General features: G+C 54.3%; 1 protein-coding gene across 6 annotated transcripts in view; it reads right to left on the reverse strand.

Annotated features, from left to right (window-relative positions):
• CTBP2 (C-terminal binding protein 2) overlaps positions 1-20,518 on the reverse strand; it is a 159,264-nt gene that overhangs the window by 51,067 nt on the left and 87,679 nt on the right. Inside the window, exon 1 of one of the 6 annotated variants that reach the window (XM_084995834.1) lies at positions 8,984-9,300. The exons of the other annotated variants lie outside the window; for them this stretch is intronic. The gene's annotated coding sequence lies outside the window, so the exon portion shown is untranslated. Of the gene's footprint in view, positions 1-8,983; positions 9,301-20,518 lie in introns of those variants that run through there. 6 annotated transcript variants of the gene reach the window in all.

Raw genomic sequence — 20,518 nt, forward strand, 5'->3', positions numbered from 1 at the left:
CTGAGATCCGTCCACGTGGGAGCAAAAACAAACACCCAGAAGTGAGGGCAAGAGAAAAAACCCAGAAGGTTCCCCCTCCTAACTGCAGTCTAAAATCTGGGCAGATTAACTTTACTCAATAACCATTAGCAGCCCTACCTGCCTGGACCAAACCGCTACAGTGCACAGAAACCCAGTCAGCATGGATTTACGTTCTTAAAACCTCTGGTGATTTTTAAAGACACCCTCAAGTTTTCTTGATGCTGGTTCCAAGTCTGCAAAGATTAGGCCAATGAAGGAATTTACACAAAGTAAATGATAACTTCAATGATGCCTTTCGAAATGAAAATTCCGTTAAGACCCGTTAAACATGGGAACCGCCTTCAATTCTTTAAGAAAATCTACTTAAACATTATGTTGATTGAGGCCAACTTCTATGATATGCTAATTGATTAAGAGTTATGCTAATCAATTAATAGTACTGTCAAGTTCTCCGCATCAGCCCCTGGAGGCTTTAGAGTACATTCTACTGGGAAACCTGCAAATAGGGTAGATTCCAAGTTTGAGAGGTTGCCGGGAACGAAAAGAAGAAGAGGCGCCCGCAGACCCAGCAGCATGGTCCTTGAGCCCTCGCATTTCCAGAGCCTGGAGCCCCTGAAGGAATGAGTCCTCTCGACCATAACCCACAAGGCTCTCCCCATGGAGCCTCCCAACCTTTGAAAGACCCGGCAGCACAGCACCCACTGCCACAGGCAAGGACGCTTGGTGGTTGGGGAAGGGGAGGGGTGTCATCCAGCAGATCAGGTACCGCCCGTCATCAGAGCCTTGAAAATGCTGGTCCACCCACCCCCAAAGAACCTGCTGCCGCTTCACTGACCCCAAAGAAAGCCAGGGCTTCGGGCTACCTCGAAAGAACCTGTTTGAGAATCTTCAGAAGACAGACAACCATGAACAAGCGATGACAAGGTGGCTGGACTCTGATCTGAGCTTCAGTTTGTTAACTGTACCAGAAGGACCCACTAAAGTCCAGATAAACAAAAGCACGCAGTGGGCAACACATGGGTTTAGCCTTTGGTTGACATAACACCACAATTAACAACAGAATTATTATTATTTGTCCTTCCTAGGGCCGCACCGTTCCTAGCCTAGGGGTCTAATGGAGCTGTAGCTGCCTGGGAACTTCCATATGCCCTCGGGTGCGGCCCTATAAACACAAAAGACCAAAACCAAAACCAAAACCAAACAAAAAAGAAAACAAAAACCAAAGCCAAAACCAAACCAAAAAAAAAACCCCATCTACACTTCAATAGAGCCTGGAGCTTTACTTGGGTTCCCGGAGCCTCCTCCACCCCACCAGGCTGCTCATATTCCCCCCCCCCACAATGCCCAGCAGTCTAACCGTAGTGCAACAAGGTCACACCCAGGTCACATGGCCTCGATCTGAGCCGTGGGCCTGATGCCCTGGGGCTGATGCAACACCGTGTCCCAGAGAGACAGGCACAGACAGCTCAAGGGTTGGTCCACAGCCCTGTCCAACACCAGAGGCCAGGCAGGTGGCAGCCAGGGCCTGTGCCATGTTCTAACAGACCCCGGAGCCACCCATTAGCACTTCTGCACCAGGACAGATGAACATGCATATACGACCCCCACTGGATTAATATAAATAAATATATTATATTCACAAATATAATATCCTCTCAACAATTCACACCAAGTCAAAAGCTGCCACCAAATAAGTTACAAAGAATTAAAGATTTGAAGATGTAAAAGATTTAATATAATAAAAGTTTTCTACAGCTTGGATGTGAGGTTAAGGAATTGTGGGCCCATGATTTTTTTTTTTTAATGGCCATATGGAAGTTCCTGGGCCAGGGGCTGAATCTGAGCTACAGCTGCAGCACTGCTGGATGCTATAACCCACTTTACTGAGCTGGGAATCGAACCTGAGCCTCTGCAGTAACCTGAGCCATTGCAAGTGGGATTCTTAATCCACTCTGCCACTGTGGGAACGCCCTATCATTTTATTTGTTCCCACCTAAGCTCCATCAAAATAGTCTCCGTGGCTTTGAAGAAGACAAATGAAAAACGAAGACCCTGTCATCTGTGTCCAGCTTGTAAGCGAGTCTTTAGCAAAAGGAATCCCAGTGCTGGTGGAGACGTGTCCCGTGAGCTCGCAGGCTGCCTGAGGAGGGAGCAGGTGTGAAAACCATGCTTCCAGGGGGACCGTCTCCTCAGCCAGCAAACAACTTCTGAGTGAATCCTTCTTTCTGGTTTAGATTTAGAAACTGCATCTTCTGGAGTTAAATGCAAAACTCAAGAATTCTAAATATTTTCACTTGCTAAAAGCTTGCATCAAGAACAGAGAACTTGAGCAGAAACAATTCTTGCTTTTCCTAATTGGTTGTTTTATTGGTGACATAATGAAAATTAAGTGTTGGTGAGGAAAAGGAGATGCTTCGGTGTTAAGAATTTTCGCACATTTTTAAGCACCTGACTTACAAGTATGCTTTAGAAATAAACATACTCATTTTCAGACCAAAGCAGCCTTTAAAAATAAAAAAGCAAAACAAAACGAAACCAGAAAAAGGGTAAAGGCAAATAAGCAAAACTTCCTCCAAGCAAAGACGTATAAAAGGACCCGTTTATTTCCATGGTGTTAGGCCTCAGGAGTCCAAAGAACCACAGATGAACTTTCACGCTCCCGATTTTCTGATGACCCTTCCCCCCTTTGGCAAGGAGGATCTGTTGCTGAGAGGTTGGGCTGAGCAGGGTGAAGGGATTAGAGTCCTCGGATTCCACAGGGACAGAGGAAGTTTCACTCTGACCCAACAACTCACCTTTTGTCACACACTGGAGGCAAGAAACGACGGTAGGATGCTTATATCTGAGTGAGTAAGAGGGAACACCACACAGAGGAGGAATCCAGAACGTCCTCACGTTTGGAAGGGTCTCATGGGATGCCTGCAGGGGGGGGCCCTCGGCCATGAAGAGACCTTTGGGGTGGTCACTCCGTGCCCCCAAAGGTGCCTGCAGGTGATGTCTGCAGCCTATGCATTTGCTGTGGTCCAGTGCTGAGTAAAAGCTGGGATAACTGAGGGCCACTAGGGGGTGGGGATGCCACCAAGGCAGGAGCCATCGGGAGACTGCACAGAGGTCACGCGCTGAAGCTATGCTGAACTTTAGAACCGTCTATAGAGCAGAAGGGGGCTGCCAGGTGAAGGGACGGAAGGGTTAACATTTTAAAAGGCACCACTGGATTATCCGACTTATTCTAACACATATTCATTGCACTTGTATTGACAGGAGTTAGTTGTTATCAGTGATGATGTTAGCTCTGCCTCTTGATTTCTTGCCACGGGGAGGCCCTAAAGCCCTGATGGCTTTCCTTAGGGGACACAACTGCTTTGCTGTCCTTGTCAGATCCCAGCCCATGCACCTCTTGTGCGGTCTGGAATCAATGTGCAAACGCACGCTCTCTGCAATCTTGGCTCACTTGCAAAGCCAATGGAAACCACCATGCAGGGCGGACCGTCCCTGGAGCAAGCCCACCCAGAGGCGACCTGGCGCCCAGCCATGGGGCCCTTGGGCCAGCAGAGGGCGCTGCACATCCTGCACGGCCGTCTCCAGGCTGCAGAGACGGGAGCTGCTTTGCCAGGATGGGCCTTGCTCCTTTCCATCCCAACTTGGACTCTGCAAAAACCTGGAGAGGGTGAGACCAGAGACCTCCAAAAGGAAAGGCCAGAGGTGGCTTCAGGCGGACACCCCGCATTTCCCCTCAATCGAAAGGGGTGGAGGGGACCTTTCATCTCCCTTAAAGCGACAGGTGTCTAGCCTTTAGGAACAGGGCCAGCCAGGGCAGAGCAACACAGCGGCGGCCCTCCTGCCATCCACCTTGGGGGCTGGCGGCCGGGGTTTGCCGTGTGAGCTGAGGGAGCTGAAGTGCAGGCCCTGGAGAGGCAGGTCCCGGAGCAGGGAGTCCTGCTCGGGCTTGGGGTCCCTGATGCAAGAAACGCCCGGGGCCAGGCTGGAGGATGATGTTCCGGTCTCTCTGCACTTCTTGTTTAAAGAAACACCAGCCAGGAAAGAGCCGCAGTGGTGAAAGGTGGAAACCATTTGGCAGAGACGTCATTTATAAGCAGAGGGAAGGACTGAGGCGGGGCTGGGCAAAGGCCGTCAGGCTTTCCATTACAAACCACTGCTTCTGGGGCACCCCAGGTCCCGGCTAACTGGTGGCTGCTCAATTCTCCTCCACCCCGGAATCCGCTTGTTATGAGACACAGATGACCTCAGAATACACAACCTCTTCAGGAAACGCTCAATCGGAGAGGAAAGTGGAAAAAAGGACATCTTTCCAACTTTATTCAGGAACTGATTCTGGCCAGCGGCATCGGCTGGAGGAGGGGCCTTAGGATGCTGGCTTTCTACCTGCCAGAGCTTTATGATGCTGGCTGACAGACAGCAGAGGGACGGCTGACTTCTCTGGTCTTTTCTGATCACCGAGTTCTAAGCCCACACAGCGATGCAGTCAGTCAGCCCCTTCCCCACACCTGCAGGGCACCAAATGGTTCAGGCTGGGGAAGGAAAAGGGCAGGTATAGTCCATTAGGGCTGAAGTGGGGGACACACATGCCCCAACCAATTCCCACACGTCCACAGGACCAGCAACCCTTTCCTACCAGCACTTAGAAACTGCAGTTTCCATAGCAACAGATGTCACGGGCCGACTTGGCTTTTCGTCTTGACCTGACTCGTCTTGACCTGACTCAGGTGATGCCTTTGCAAGGATCCCACCCAGGGAGAGCCTGGGGTAAGATTCTGCCTCCTCCAGGAAGCCTCCTGGATGAACCTCTGCCCTTCTTCCTCTCGCCCTGCCTCTGACACCACAGGCCCCTCCCCGTCTTGCTCCAAGCCACAGTAAGTGGCATTCGCTTTGACCTCCTGGAGGCAGATACTCTGTACAGCCTACTTCAGGGTGGACAAGCTAGTGACGCATGTAGGCCACCTGGTGGCCGAGGAGAGGCTGAGAGAGGCCAGCAGGTAGGCCCAGGTCGGACTGTCAGCAGAGGGGATTCAAGCTGGCCGGGTAGAGATAAAGTTATCAATGAGAAGGAAGGCTGGCTGGGGCTCTTTGTCGGTTTCAGAAAGCATGTGTCTATGAAGATTACCTCAAAAACAAACAGAAGAGCTCACTCCAAACCCAACCACGTGCCCGAAGAAGACGGGACCCAGCCTCCCAAGTTCAGTGCCTGAGGGGTCATTCAAGAACCAAACCCAAGAAAGCCCTCTGCTTTGTATGAAAGCCCTGCTCCAAATCTGCAGCCCAGCCTGACATGGGACCCGACACACCCAGCTCAGCCCATCACCTCCCCAAGTCCCACGTCCCATGCCCCAGAGCAGGCAAGGGCAGCCGTGCTCCACCCGCCTGGGGGCGGCCCATCCGTTATTTCCAAGGAGGTGATGTTTGCACAAAGGCAGACACGCAGGAAAGCCAGCTCAGGCCTTGGGAGCAGAGCAGTGAGTCTGTTTCACGCGGACAGACATTCTGCATCTGGATCCTAACAAATACCCACATTCGATCATAATATTTCTCTCCCAGCAAAGCCATGCAGCCACAAGCGTAGCGAATGTGACGTGTTTCCATGCGAGAGTCTCACGGAGACGCTGAGCTAGAAGAGCAGCATCCCAAACCACCGAGAGTCTTTGGATGGAAAAGCGGTTCTTTCCAGACCTTATCTTTTCCACCTGAGTCACAGAAAGGAAAATCTTCATCCTTTGCGTAGCCATTTATGTAACAGCATAAACTAAAACAGCCTGCAGCTATTCATCTGCTTAACGCGGTTTGAACGTGGAGGACGGGGAGCAGCGTGGAGCCCAGAGGGAGGCAGGCTGTTTGCATCCACAGCGGCCACGGAGGGCAGGGAGGGGGCAGCTCACGTGGGGGAGGACAGAAGAAGCTGTGACACTCGTGTGTCACAGGACGTCACCTTTCCTGATCAAATGCCAGAAGGGAAAACGGGTGCCTGTAAATCGCTCCTTCTCTCCGTCTGTTCTCAGGTATCCTGAGCTTCAACAGTTTTCTAGAATTATCTCACCTGTTTTCCTCCAGCTCAGGTCTCCTGAAGAAACGACGGCATTTTTACCTCGATGGCTCTGTACCAGGGCTGAAATACCACTTGGTGTAGAGCAGGTGCTCCAACGGGGGAAAGGAAGAAGCACTGCCCCTGCGAGAACTTTCTAGGTGTGCGTCCTTGTCTGGAACAACTGGGTGCTTTATAAACGGGGCAAACACTGTGGGGCGGGGGGCGGGGGAGACACGAGGACAGTCACCCGTTTAGATAAGTACAGCTGACTGTGTGCTAAGGCCCCAGGTTCCTAACGTTACACCAAACTCCATGTAAGAACACTTGACGAGGGGACGGCCACTTAAAAATCAGAGCTGGTTTCTGGGGACGCCGAACACATCGGTCCTCCCGACTCCCCGACAAAGCACATCAGAGGAGGAGCCTGCAAGGACTCAGACATTTAGACATACGGCTCGAGACCCCAGACCAGACAACCCAGGAACCATGAAAACGACAACGATGACCTTCCAGGGAAAGGCAGGTCCCCCGAGGGCTGTGCCTCCTGCCTCGGGAGCCCAAACCACTCCTCAGGGGCCCACGGAGGATTTTCGCTGCCACGACGCGGCCCCCCTCTGCTTGGGGCAGGTCCACTCGTGCTAGGGGAGCCAGAAAAAGCGACCACACGCACGGCCCCCAGCGACCGCACCTCCGGCACCTGTGTCCTGGGCAATCTCCGCGCGGGGCAAACAGACTTTATTCTAAGTACAGGGAAGTGCCGGTATGGAGACGCACGCGGCTTCTGTCTGGGCGTCTCCTCTCTACCTGGATGCCAGCTGCCTGCCATGAGCTGCTTTGCCCCGAGACCACGAGAAGTGACAGTGACCTCTGATCAATGGCCACTGAGGAACCGAATCCCATCAACCACCACCAACCACCATGAAAGCGGCCTCCCTCCGTCAAGCCTTCTGTTGAGGTGGCAGCTGGACTGACATCCTGGTGGCAGTATCACAAGAGACTCTGGCCAGGGCACCCAGCTGACCCAAGGACACTCCGGGAAGGTCCCACTGTTTTAACACTCAAGTTTTGAAGTTTTGTCACACAGCAATAGACGAACAATCCCTTTTACCCAATCGATCAAAGTTACTGATCAGTCATTCGGTCAGTCCAGCAGGAAAAACAGTACCCATCTGCCCGGCGGCAGTACCACGCATCCCTCACCTCCAGGACAAAGAATGTTAACCAGAAGCCACCAAAATGCTACAAATCCTCAGCCACCGGCGCGGACACCACCAGGTCTGTCTGATAAACCCAGGTCTGTAACCTGCATTCTTCACACTTCGTGGTGCCCACAGGCCCAGAGACGGAAAGTCTGCTGAGATTTTCAGTCGCTTCGGTCAATTCCAAGGCTGTGCTCACCGTGCAGGGCGCTCTGGGGTCTCCGCTCTGACTCACACACACCCATAAATCTGGGGCGTTAAAAAGCTCTATCAAAAACGGGGCCCTCCAGGAAGCACGCGGCCTTTGAGGCCTCCTGCTGCAGGGTGACGCACCGATACACAGGCCCTCCTGCTTTCTGATCTTAGACGAGGTCCTTGAACCGCAACTATGAAAGGTGAGCTCTCCGATTCAGAGCAGAAAGGACGCAGGGACCATGAAAGGGAGCCCGCACAGAGCTTCAGTTTCCTGCGAAACGTGAAAGGACAGAGGGGAGCTGACCTACCAGCCACCCTGCCAGGAGCCCAAAAGTCAGAAAAGGCCCTGGAGCGTAACTGTGGATGCAAGTGTACACACACACGTCCACACACACACACACACACACACACGTCCACACACACACACACACACACACACACGTCCACACATGCTCCTGTGGCTTTCGGTGGTTTCTTGGAACCACGGCATTTCTGGAACATTCCAAGATTTGACAAGTTGACAAATCCAAACTGCTGGCCTCACAGATAGAGAGCCGGAGGGAGACTCAACCCCACCAGGTCCCTCTTAGCCCAGCTTTCTGCTCATTCCTACAACTCCCAGGTCAACCCAGCTGCTCTGCAGAGGTGTTAGTTATTGGGAAAAATCTGGAGCCAGCTCAAGGCACACCAGCCAGGTTGGAAAGGTGCTGCCACACTGCAGCGAGGCGCACCCCCAGCCCTGAACCCTGTCAACACGCCCGCCTCCTCCTGGGGAGCCCCCAGACCGGAAGCCAGGAACAGCCAAGGGAAGGATCAATAAAATAAAGAAAAAACTAAACTTATTAAAAAAAAAAAAAAAAAGAAGAAAAAAAAGTCCAGTTAGAAAGGTAGGCGGCCCTTGACACGGCTCCTCTGAAGAGGGGGACCGGTGACTCCTGCTGTCTGGTCCTGAAAGGCTGCCATGGTTTTTACAAGTGTCACTTGAAGGGCCACGGCTCCCCGAGAGCTTCGTGTGAGGCGGGCACTGCTCTAGGAGCTTTCTGAGCATGAACTCACCAACCTGTACACAGCTGGCCTGAGAACACATTCTGCTGTGCCGCATTCAATAACTAAGCCGTCTACACTGCAGAGAGCACACCCAGCACAGTCACCCATCTGAGTCACCACACCTGCTCTGGGCGAGGCTCTGGGCGAGTCCTCAGCATCCCAGGTGCTCCCCGGACAAAGGTGCTCCCCCCACGCCGGGGATTTCAGAAGGCTGAGCCTAGAGAATGCCCACGTCCTTTCGGATGGAGTCACAACCCAGCGCCCCTCTGGGAATGTGCTGGTCCCCAAGCTATACGCTGTTTTATGCAGAAAGGCCAAGATACTGACACCATCGTCCTGACTCCAGAAAAGACCCAGCCTCCGGGCAGACGATGCTCTGGTCTCTCGGACGAGGGATGGAGAGGCCACAGAAACATCCACGGGCCTGGGTCCTTCGGCGAGATCACTCCCAACCCCCACACAGGCGCTGAGAGGTGGTACCTACTGGGGTCCCATCTCCCAGGCACACGTGGCCCCCCAAGTCTGATGAGCTGTGACAGCGGCACGGATCCACATGCAGCGCCCGCAGTTCTGGAAGGGTCCCTCGGGGAGCTGTCGGGTCCTTCACGGCACTCTTGGTGTGTGAGTCTCCACTCTAGCTTTTCGTGGAAGCTGAGGCTTCCCCGCTGTGCATCCATCCGGCCCTGGGAAACGGGGTGGGCTCAGCCCCTTACTACGCCGGGGACAGACAAGGGGACAGACGAGAGACGAGCCCGAGCTCAAACAGCAGGCAGAGCGCTCTTCTTCTCAGACGGACTCAGCAAGGGTTAAAGGGAGGTTCAGAAACAAAACTTATGAAAATGGCCCCAATACAATTTGATGAGGTCAGCGAGTAGAGCAGCCTAAAGACACTTGTAAGAAAAAACATCTGTCGGGGTCGAAAGGTCGGCAGGAAGTGAGTGGGACTGGGGCGGCTCGGATTGGCCAGCCCAGCACTCCTAGAAAGAGAGAGGCACATGGCTTAACTTAGCCCAGAGAACAACAAAAACCCCCTTTCAATTGTCCTCTGACCAGCCCAGCCCCCGCCCCTGCTAAACAAGGGGCCGAGCCCCCAGCTATGACATCCAACCAGGGCCCCGCCTGGCAGTTGGCGCTTTGTTGGCTCGCTGATGGGTGACCAAGGCTGAAATATTCCTGAAGGAGCAGCAATCTCTAGGGAAGGGGGTGCTTACAACATCTCCAGCTTGACTCTTTGGTTGGAAAACAGCGTGGGTCAGTTGAATGGCCCATGTTTCAATAAATCCATCATCGCAAAAACCAAAACAAGAGGTTTCTTTGGAAAAACAGGAAGTCTTGGTACATAACATGGCTTAAAATAGGGCCAAGTTCATTTGTGGACAAAACCCCGGCCCCCAAAGCCTCTCGGCCAGCTCTGTCCAGTTCCAACGTACCCTCTAACCCTCCTCAGGACCCCCTCCTGTTCCCTCGGGTGACAGGCTGGCCTGGCCTTTGTTCCTCTGACACAGGGCACCGGCTGGGCTGGCCGGCCAGCCAGCCCGCTTCCTGTCCACAAGACCCAGGAGGAGCCGGCCTCCAGCTGGCTGGTGCAGAAACCAGGCCTGGGGCTTTTCATGAACTGGGTCCTGTTTCAGGCTTCTCACTGGACTCTCATAAAAAGCGGACGCCTTCCGGGAGCAGAGTTCTGTTTGTCGGTTACAATGACAGAGCTGGGTTACATAGAAGCTTTACAGTGGGACAAAAACTCCCCGGCTAGGACCTGACCTGAATCCCTGCACAGCAGGCAGAGGGCGTCCGGCTTCATCCACGTCTGAAAGATGGAGCCTCTTTCCTTCCAGACCAGGCAGGAGAGAAGCCAGAATTCACAGCTTCCACGCTTCCCAAAGACGCCCACTTTAAAGATCACAGGCAAGAGAAAACCTGCAAAACGTACTACAAGTTCGTCAATGGACAAAGGTATCCTCGTGCACGTCTGTGTCTGGGAGGCGCCTTGTGTGTGCATGTGCCAGCCTTCGCCAACTACAGCCAGTGCCACTCCCTTCCCACAAACCACCAAGCCCCAGACGGACGGTGCGCACACAGCATGGCGTGAGCTGTATCCTAATTTCACCCGTGTTAAAAGGTGAAGCCACACAGTGTACACAGAAAGATCACAGAATCAAGTCAGCCAGGTTCTTCGAGCATCGCCCGCCACCACCAAACTCCGCTTCCCAGGGCCTGTTGCTCTTCCAGGACCTGCAGAGCATCCCGTTACCCCCAGGGAAGGTAGACAAGTTTCTGCACATTACAGCCACCTGGAAACTACCTGCTGTGTTGCACTAAGTGACTTTTTCTACACCCAGGCTTAAGGAGAAAATGCTAGTAGTTGTTTCGGGATTCTGGCGGGGTTTGCTGCTTTCCGGAGAAGAAACGCAGCTGCTGCTCCATCAAGAGCAAGACCCACGGGCGTTCCCTGGGGGTCTAGGGGAGGACTCGCTTTCGCCGCTGCAGCCCGGGCTCCATCCTTGGTCTGGGACCTGAGGTCCCCACCAAGACTGCCCACTGCAGCCAGCAAGAAACATGCAATTTCATGTCAGAAATGAGAATTTAAAACTCAGTCTCGGGTATGTGGACAACTGTGGGGGGAAGCACAATACATGACTTTAAAAAACAAGGTGATGTAGATGAAATTTAGGTTGGACCCAAGACCTGCCACCCTCCACCCACCCAAACTCCCAGAGTCCTGGACCTCAGGGAGGGCTGTGGCCGGAGGCGGGCGTGCAGGGCCAGCGGGCCGCCCCAAGGACACCAGTGCTGGAGTGGACCCAGCCAGGAGCCCATCTTGCTGATCTCCTGCCCTCCCCCACCAGCTGGGCAGAAGCTTCCAGGGATCAGAGAATTGGCCAGCCCCTGGGCTTGCTCCTCTGGAGCCCAAGAGCTGCAGAACCAGGAAAGGGGACACCTGGGAGCCCAAGTCAGGTCTCACTTTTGCTGCTCTCCTGGGAGAGACACTTTGGATGAAGTGGGGTTCAGGATCTAAACAGGTGCTCCCAGGACTCACGAGTGAGCCACAAGGCTGTCACCCTCTGAACGTGCTCCCCTGCCTTGCACGCCCCCCCCCCCCGCCTTGGGTGCCCCTCACCAGGGGCCAAAGGCCAGGAAGCCCCTTCCCCGAAGCGGAAGAGCTGCTGTACCGTGGCCACAGCAAGCCACTTACTGAAGTCCCACTTCTGAAGAGGGAACAGTATGGAAAGCTTGAGCATATGTGACAGCACGCCGCTGAGGCACACAAGCACGCCACGCCGACGTTTATTTTAAGGCCTCGTGTGCTATTTTCACATCCCCCGAAACCTCGCCAAGGGGATCCGCAAAGGAAACAGATTCGCTGGGGCCACTGCGGGCTCCCGCTTTGACACAAGGGACCAGCACCCATGTCCAGCACCTCCCCCGAGACAGAGGTCATGAAAGAAGGCATTCCAAATTATTCAAGTTCAAGTACTTGTATCTTTTTCTTCCCCCCACCCCAAACTGAAAAGGTCACAAGGGGCTTTTAAATGGGAATGCAATTTTCTTATCCTCTACCCCTGGCCGTGATATTCTGCACCCCTGTCGTGTGTGTGCGTGCGCACACGTGTGTGTGTGTGTTTACGCGCACGTGTCACAACCCACGACTGTCACACTGGTTCTGAGCAAGTGACACTTGCTATGGGAAGAAGGGGCCATGCTTAGGCCCCGGAAGGGAAGGTTCTGGAGCCGTGACCTCTGCCTGCAATGACGGGCAGGGCAGTCAGGCGGACAGAGGACTGCACGTCTCCTGTGAGGGCAGAAGCGTGACCGTGGAGGGCGAGGGAGCCAAGAGATCTCAGACAGACAAAGAAGGTTCTCACAGTTAAGGAGAGGCTGACCCCGTGATGCGAACCACACTTTCCCTGAGAGATGCCCCCTCTGCCCAACATGGGGGGAGCGGGGAACGGAGGCTGGGCCAGGCCTGACAGCAGGCAGCAGTCGCCCTGAGCAACGGGGGTCGGGGTGCGGGTGCCGAGGTGAAGGGATGGGGGTGGAGGGGCGTGACGGTCGGTCTCACCCCTGCAGATGTGTGCCCCATGCTAGAACCTCTGGTGCTGCCCCAGAGATGGGCCCAAGGACACCCCACAGCTGGCCCCCCACTGGGCCCAGGTCCCCGGAGGTCCCTGTCACTCGGAACTCTCACGGGATCCCTGCGGAGGCACACAGCCCTGGTATGTGACCTTTTTATTTTCACTCAAAACATCCTTCCCGGGCCCATCCCAACAAGCTGAGCATACTATTTTCAACCAAGGCCTTGGCATTGTCTAGGAATGTTTTCAGGACTAAGCAAATCGCTAAAGCAAACATCTTATTTTTGTCTGCTAGGACAGCCAAGCAGGGTAAAAATATTTCCTGCGGGGACTTCCAGTGGAACTGCCCCCTCTGGTGGAGCCGTCGGACCAGGCACTCTGCTCAGGGAAGACGCTCCATCTCTGGAGGTGGAGGTGTGGGGCACCCACCCGTTCCCGGGGGTGGTTTCTGCTTCTGGCGCCACCCCAGCAGCATGGGGAATGTTCCTGCTCCTCCCGGCTCCAAGCTCCAAGGCACAAGCACTCTTTGAAACCACACACCAATTCTCTTTATCTCTGCTGGAGAAGATATACCCCAGTCCCTCCTAGGGTGGCCTGGAACACAGATGCCCAGGGACCAGAGAGAGACAGAAGAGAGCCGGCAAGGGCAGGGGTGCGCTGGCACCCCAGGGGCTGAAGTTGGCACACCTGGGCTCCGCACACACCACAGCGGGTCCCAGGCCCCGCAGAGCCACTGAAACCCTTAGCAGCATCTTGGCGAGGGTTGGGGAGGCAGCAATGCAGGACCAGCCTCCTGGGCATCCTGGGCACTATTCTCAGTGCTTTGCATGTCTTAACCCCGATACCTCCTTCTCCCCAGTATTCTTGGGGAATATGTTCTCAGCATTAAAGGGACAAAGCCGAGGCCCAGGGCAGAAAACAGCTCTGCTCAAGAAGCACAGCTGGTGCCAGCGCTGGACCCTGAGCCCAGTCGGGCTCTGGTCACACTAGCTGGTCTCCTAAGTTCAAAGGCACCTGTTAGTATTGCCAAGCGCGGACTGGGGCCAGCTGAGGTCTGTGGTCTACACTCCTCAGCTCCGGATAATTAGAAGGCAGCCACGAACAAGAAAGGGGTGCCGGCCACAGGAGTGGCTCATCGAGGTTACAAACTGTTCAAATTTCTTTAGGTGTCCTCACGCTATTATTGCTGTATTTTAAACTGAAGGAGCCCTTATCGTTTAGGAGTATAAACATTTACTGAAGCAATACTGAGCGTCTGCTTTAACGTGGTCTGGTGGGGCTGGTGTGGGGGGCAGGTATCTGCAGGGTGGTGGACGGCCGAGGTGAACCCCCAGTGCACTTCTAAAGCCCGACAAAGGCAGCCCCTGCTCCCGCGCCAGTCATCCTTCCACATCCAAGAAGACTGTGCGCCCCGCATTGTCCTGGTAGCTCTAAGGGCAGTGGAGGGGACAGCCAGCTGCGCTGGGATGAGGGTTCCGGGTGCCAGAGAGCAGGCCGGGCTTCAGCAGGACCACAGCCTGGCCAGACGTCCCTCCTGCCACATCTCCGAGCCCCCCTCCCCATAGCGTCATCAGTCTGCACTAGGACTCGATCATAAACTGTGCCAAACAGCTGACGTCGGTGGAACCAAGACAGAACAAGGAACACGGCGTCACATCCCCCTCCCCGGGAAGAGATCTGGAGGGCCAATCACTGCTCCTCTTGGCACATCTTTCTTTGCAATGTGGAGCTCGCGTGGACGAAGACTCCGGCGGGAAGGAACACCGCACCTGAGAAGGTCATCATTTGCTAATCAGGAAGCCGCATGCGGGTGTGTCACACGTGCGTCATGAGACACGTCACGAGGCCTGTCACACCCCAACGAGGGGTGATGTTTGCTCACAGCCTGGCATTGGCCGCACAAGGAACTGAAAAGAGGCGGTGAGGGCAGCTCTGGGCAGGTCCCAGGGGGAACTCTTGCTCCCTGAGGCCACCCTGTTGAGTTCTTCTCTGTACACACAAAACAGGAGTCAAAATCTAGGCCCCTGGCTCCTCGCCAGTAGTAAAAAATTAATTGCCACATAAAATTGCTGATTCCTACCAAATGAAGCTCTACGGTTTATCAACTCGCGGTCGGCACAAACTCAATAGCGCTTTAACTACCCCACCTGAGTTATTGCTGTGTTTTGCATCCGTGACAGCTTTACTGGGGATGAAAGTTTTGCAGATTCATTCAGGGAGGAGACGTCCCAGGTCAACAAAGGCACAGAGCAGACACAACTCCCCTGCAGCCGGGTCACATCCCTTCTCGAAGCCAGAGGATGGCTGGAAAGACACAGCTTTCCTCGCACAGGCCTGGGGTGGAGAACCCAGGGTTTTCACCTGCACCAGCCCCTCCCAGGGGTACTGGCCTCGGACACCCTGAAACCTCAGCACTCTGACCTTTAGAACCCACTGTAACGTTATCGTCCAACTCCGCCCAACTGTAGACACCCAGGTATTTAAAATGCACGGAAATAAATAAATCATTGCCCATGGCTTTTTTATTTTCAGCCAGGGCAATACGTCTATAAATAGCTTATATGGTGCCACAGACCATAAGGTGGCGAGCAACTCTGGGGAAACCATAGGGAGCAGCGCCAGGCTCTTCAGAGGCACAGGACACTTTGTTACAGCTTGAGTCACCTCCCGGGAGTCCGGGCATCCCCACCACTCCTTGGGCCATTATTCCTGTTTTCCGGACCCGAAGCCCAGGCCTGCAGGACCGCAAGGGTGGGTCTTTTCCTAAGTAATTCGGTCCAGACACAAACAGGTAAACCACGTTCCAGTTTCTATCATCGGTGGAACAGGCACGCACGTCTTCCAAACCCCCTAAAGTCAGGGCTCTGGAGAAAAAACAACTGGGGCGCAGGCTTAGGGGGAGAGGTTGTCAAGGCGAACCCCGGAAGGTCACGGATCCTTCCTCAAAGGTAGAGCTTCAAAGCTCCAATGCAACCTAAGCTCAAGGACGTCCGTTACGCTAAACCTCAACTCAAGGATTCCAGTTACGGGAGTTCCTATCATGGTGCAGTGGAAACGAATCCCACTAGGAACCATGAGGCTGCGGGTTCGATCCCTGGCCTTGCTCAGTGGGTTAACAATCCGGCGTTGCCGTGAGCTGTGGTGTAGGTTGCAGACGCGGCTCAGATCCCAAGTTGCTGTGGCTCTGGCGTAGGCCGGCGGCTACACCTCCGATTCGACCCCTAGCCTGGGAACCTCCATATGCCGAGGGAGCGGCCCAAGAAATGGCAAAAAAAAGACCAAAAAAAAAAGACTCCAGTTACAGTAAAAAAAAAAAAAAAAACACGTCACAATCCACTGTACAAGTGTCCTTTGTTTTCTGTTTATATTGAGTGGAGGCTCCGAACCCATTTTAGAATCTTGAGATCACGCAAAACCAAAACCCAAACACACACACAAACCCAGAGGTTGGTTCCCCCCAAATCAGAAACGTTTCTCAGTATCGGGCTGCTGTTCTTCCCCATTGCTGACCGTCGGAGCTGGTCCTGTGTCACCCTCAGCCCCTCCCTGCCCAGGTAGGGAGGAATCGCAGTCACAGCCTGGGTTTGTGGTCAAGGTCACAGGAAGAAGGAAAGAATGAAAACTTTCTGGTTTGGTCACTTGGCTCAAAGCTGGTTTTGTTCTTTTCTTCTTTCGTGGCCAAGTTTTGCATATTTAGGGTTTTTAGTTTCACAAGTTTCCCTACCTCGCTGGTTTTTACTACTGAGCACGCAGAGCATTCACTAATGATTATCGTAAACGCCCCCGCAGGTAACCACAACCGTTTCATGTGCAACACGAAATGCGCTGAGGACACGAAGGCAGCGGAGAGGCGGTGGAACGTCCGCCACTAGAAACAACTGGGCTGCCCCCTGAGTCTCGGATGGGAACCACTTGCTCTAGAAGCCGTGGTTCCATCAGGAAGCAGCTTCAAAGAAACACCCAGAGATTCAGCTGCTGGGAAGAGACCGGGTCTCCTGTGACCACAAACAAAGCACACGTGAAAAGCCACCTTCCCCACCATGAGCTACAATCTGGAATGTTCTTTGACCCCTGGCATCTGATCCTTCCAGGAAGGCCAAGCCCTTATCAAAACCCAGAAGGAAATCCCACAACTCTAGGGGCCCCACGGAGCCCACAGCTCCACAGGGCCTGCTGATGTCATGATTCGACTGACACACCTCTCTGTGGGCACAGCCACAAGGTTTTAGGTTAAAAAGGATCCAAGAGAGAGCCAACATTTTAAACCGACTCCTACCTGGCTGGCTGTCAAGTGACTTTAGCAAAAAAAATACATCGAAGGAACCACTGCCAGGAGGCTGTGCTGTCTCTGGGAAGCCCCCGGGGGCTGGGAACTGGAGGGGAGGGGCTTGGCGCTGGCTGTAAGATGCCACACCCACCCCTCTGGGCACCAGGGTTTGGATTCGGTGGGTCTCTGAGCTATGAATTGAGGGGGGCCCAGAGAAGGAGGGGAGTAAAGTCGGGGAGGCTACAGGAGCACCTGCTGGCTCCATGGCAGCCCCCCAAGAAAACGAGGCTTAAGGCTCAAGGTAACATTCATTCCACGGCCGCCCAAAGAAGGGGAGTGGTTTCTCCCTCCAGGTATTTGGGTCCTGCCTGGCTTGCCCAGTAAGGCTATCAGAGAAGGGTCACCAGGCCGACGGTGGCCGAGGGACAGAGGGTCAGGCCCGGGAGCCTCCGCCACAGCCTGCATTAACGTGGCACACCTGGCGCCCCCCTCTGCCGAGCAACGGCCCAGGACCCTAACCCCGCACAGCAAGAGGCTCTGAGGGCGACTGCGGTCCGTCCACAAAACCTCAAAGTCAGACACGGCGCACTTGGCCCCGGTGGGAGGCAGACGGGATGAGGAAGCAGGGCTCTCTGCCCTTGGGCAGCAGTGCAGAGGGGAGGCAGGCACACGAAAGGGCACCAGAAAGCACTGTGGTGACGGGGGCTGTGCGAACGGCCCAGGGATGGCGTGGACACCCTCTGGACGGCGCCCTTTCTGTCCCACGGTGGAGGGGTGACACCTGAACGCAGGAAGGAGGAGCAGACTCTGGCCACTTCCCGGGGAGGTGTGTGGCCCTGTCTCCTGAGCCCTCCACACCCTGGTCCCTGACCCATAAAACGAACCGCCTCTCTGGGCTTTTAACACTATAACAAGGGAGCAGCTTGCATGGGGCAGCTAGAGCAAGCTGCGGGGATTCCAGAAGCTTCCAGAAGAGATCAGTCTGTTCTAAAGAATGATGTCCATCCATGGGCTGGATGACCATGACTTGCCTCTACTTCCTGCACCGTCCTTCTGGCTCCAGGGAAACATCTGGCTAACTGAACACCAGCAAGGCCACCAGAGTCTCTATGTCCTCGGACCCGGGTTAGGGGTCCACGCTCAGAGTCCACACTGAGGCCTGAGGGACGGCCCTCTGTTCCCAAGTACACCGGTCACTGCCTGGCCAAGTTCTACCTTGACAGTGTTCTTCATTTACAAACCACAAAAGAAAGAGCTTCCAGCGTTCCCGTCATGGCGCAGCGGAAACAAATCCAACTAGGAACCATGAGGTTACGGGTTCAATCCCTGACCTCGCTCAGTGGGTTAAGGATCCAGTGCTGCCGTGAGCTGTGGTGTAGGTCGAAGACGCGGCCCAGATCTGGAATTGCTGTGGCTGTGGTGTAGGCTGGCAGCTGTAGCTCTGATTAGACCCCTAGTCTGGGAACCTCCATATGCTGCAGGTGTGGCCCTAAAAAGACAAAACAAAACAAAACAAAAAAACCAGAAAGAAAAAAAGGAAAAGAAACAGCGTCCACACAACCCATAACCCAGTCTAATCAGGAGAAAAATCTGACAAACCACAGGAGAGGGTCAACTCCACAAAATACACGACCATAGGGCACACAACTGCCTCGGTCCTCAACAATAAGCCAAGGCTGAAACACTGGCAGGACCAAGTGTCGCCAGGTGTCCAGGACGGGCCCCTGCGACAGGACAAAGATATCAGATGGTCTGGACGAACAGTGGACCCAAGTGACTGACGCAGCACTAACTGCAACAGGTGTACCACACAAATGTGACATCTTAGGAGGAGGGACACTGAGCATGGGGCAAATGGGTCGCCAGGCCACCTTCCCAAATCTTTCTGCAAATCTTAAAGAAAAAAAAAGTCCACTTAAAAAGCTAAGAAAGGGAGTTCCCGTCGTGGCGCAGTGGTTAACGAATCCGACTAGGAACCATGAGGTTGCGGGTTCCATCCCTGCCCTTGCTCAGTGGGTTAAGGATCCGGCGTTGCCGTGAGCTGTGGTGTAGGTTGCAGACGCGGCTCGGATCCCGCATTGCTGTGGCTCTGGCGTAGGCCAGTGGCTACAGCTCTGATTCAACCCCTAGCCTGGGAACCTCCATATGCCGTGGGAGCGGCCCAGGAAATAGCAACAATAACAACAACAACAACAGCAAAAAAAAAAAAAAAAAAAAAGCTAAGAAAGGAGTTCCCGTTGTGCCTCAGTGGTAACGACTCCAACTATTATCCATAAGGATGCAGGTTCAATACCTGGCCTCACTCAATTGGTTAAAGATCCAAATTTACTGCAAGCTGTGGTGGAGGTGGCAGAGGCGGCTCAGATCCAGTGTGGCTGTGGCTGTGGCTGTGGAACTTCCCTACGTCCTGGATGTGGCCCTTGATTTAAAAAAAAAAAAAAAAAAAAAAAAGTTCCTATATGTGCCATTTCTCAAAATTTTTCACCGTCTTAACTTGGCCTGTATTTTAGCCCCCCAAATTCAGCACCAGCTTGCCTCACCTGGGAATCTGCCAGGCACAGGATCAACCCCCTGGAGCCAGTGGTCAGGCCCTCAAACTCCGCAGCAGTTCTCACCCTGGCCATGCTCTCAGGTCCCATCACGATAGGATTGGGGCACACCTGCTGCCTCAAACAACCTGGTGCCAGGTGTGTCTCACCTGGTGGGGGGTGGGGGTGGGAAAGCACTAGAACACCAAGATAACAGTAGGCATCCCCTTGGAGCAAACTCCCGCTGATCCGGCCGCTGTGGGGCAGGGCCAGGGTCTGCGCCTGGGTCCTCCCACCAACTGCTGGGCAGAGAGCAAGTGCCCAGAATGACTATCCCTGGAGGCTGAATTTACGTGTGTTAAAACCAACCAATAAAACAAAACAACAAAAAACAACAAACAAACCAAAAAATGAACTTATGTACCGAGGGAGTAATACAAACCAAGGGCGACAGCGAGGTATCGGTTTCTGCCAGCCCCCCCCGGGCCCGCAGAGGAGGATGCGCGGGGGGAGCAGGGCTTCTCGGAGGCACTTGCTGCATCTCACTGCATCACCACCTCCCCTGCAGAGCGGAGGCCCACAGGGGAGGCCCAGGGCTGCTCTCCTCTGCGGCCCCAGTCGTGCCTCGGCCTGTTTCTTTCTGCAGTGGACTCAGGTTCTCCTCGGGACCCCACGGCCTCACCCTGGACGACTCCATCCATTGGTCTGTTCCTCTGGCTCCTCGAGAGAAGCCCCAAGAATCAAATGGAGTGAGATTCACAGAGGGCCTGGGCCGAGCAGGTGTCCCCACACTGCCAGCAAACAGCCACAGGGCCAGGGTCACTTGCCCTCAACTGTCCCATCCCCCTACTTTGTCACCCCCAGCTCCCACCGGCTCCCACCAGTCGGGGCCCTTCCGCGGGCCCCACCAGTACTGCAGAGCAACGGCGACACGGTGTCGTGAAGTTTTAAAATTCCAACATCCGAATCAGGACAAGTCTAACGTACACAACATCCACAGCGAAGCGTTTCTCCCGGCACGTACTGGCTCAAAGTTTCCATGCAGGCAATTCTATTTTCCAGTGCTAAATTCCTCCGCGACAACACGGGCACTTCTGTTTGTTTTGTTCTTTAATCAGGAAATGGAGACTTTTGCTGACTAAACCTCCTTT

The sequence above is a fragment of the Sus scrofa genome, chromosome 14, assembly GCF_054392235.1.
Source record: "Sus scrofa isolate SSC_HxYL_T2T_F1_AM1 chromosome 14, Sscrofa_HxYL_maternal_Yorkshire_Landrace_v2.0, whole genome shotgun sequence".
In the NCBI taxonomy this organism is placed as follows: domain Eukaryota; kingdom Metazoa; phylum Chordata; class Mammalia; order Artiodactyla; family Suidae; genus Sus; species Sus scrofa.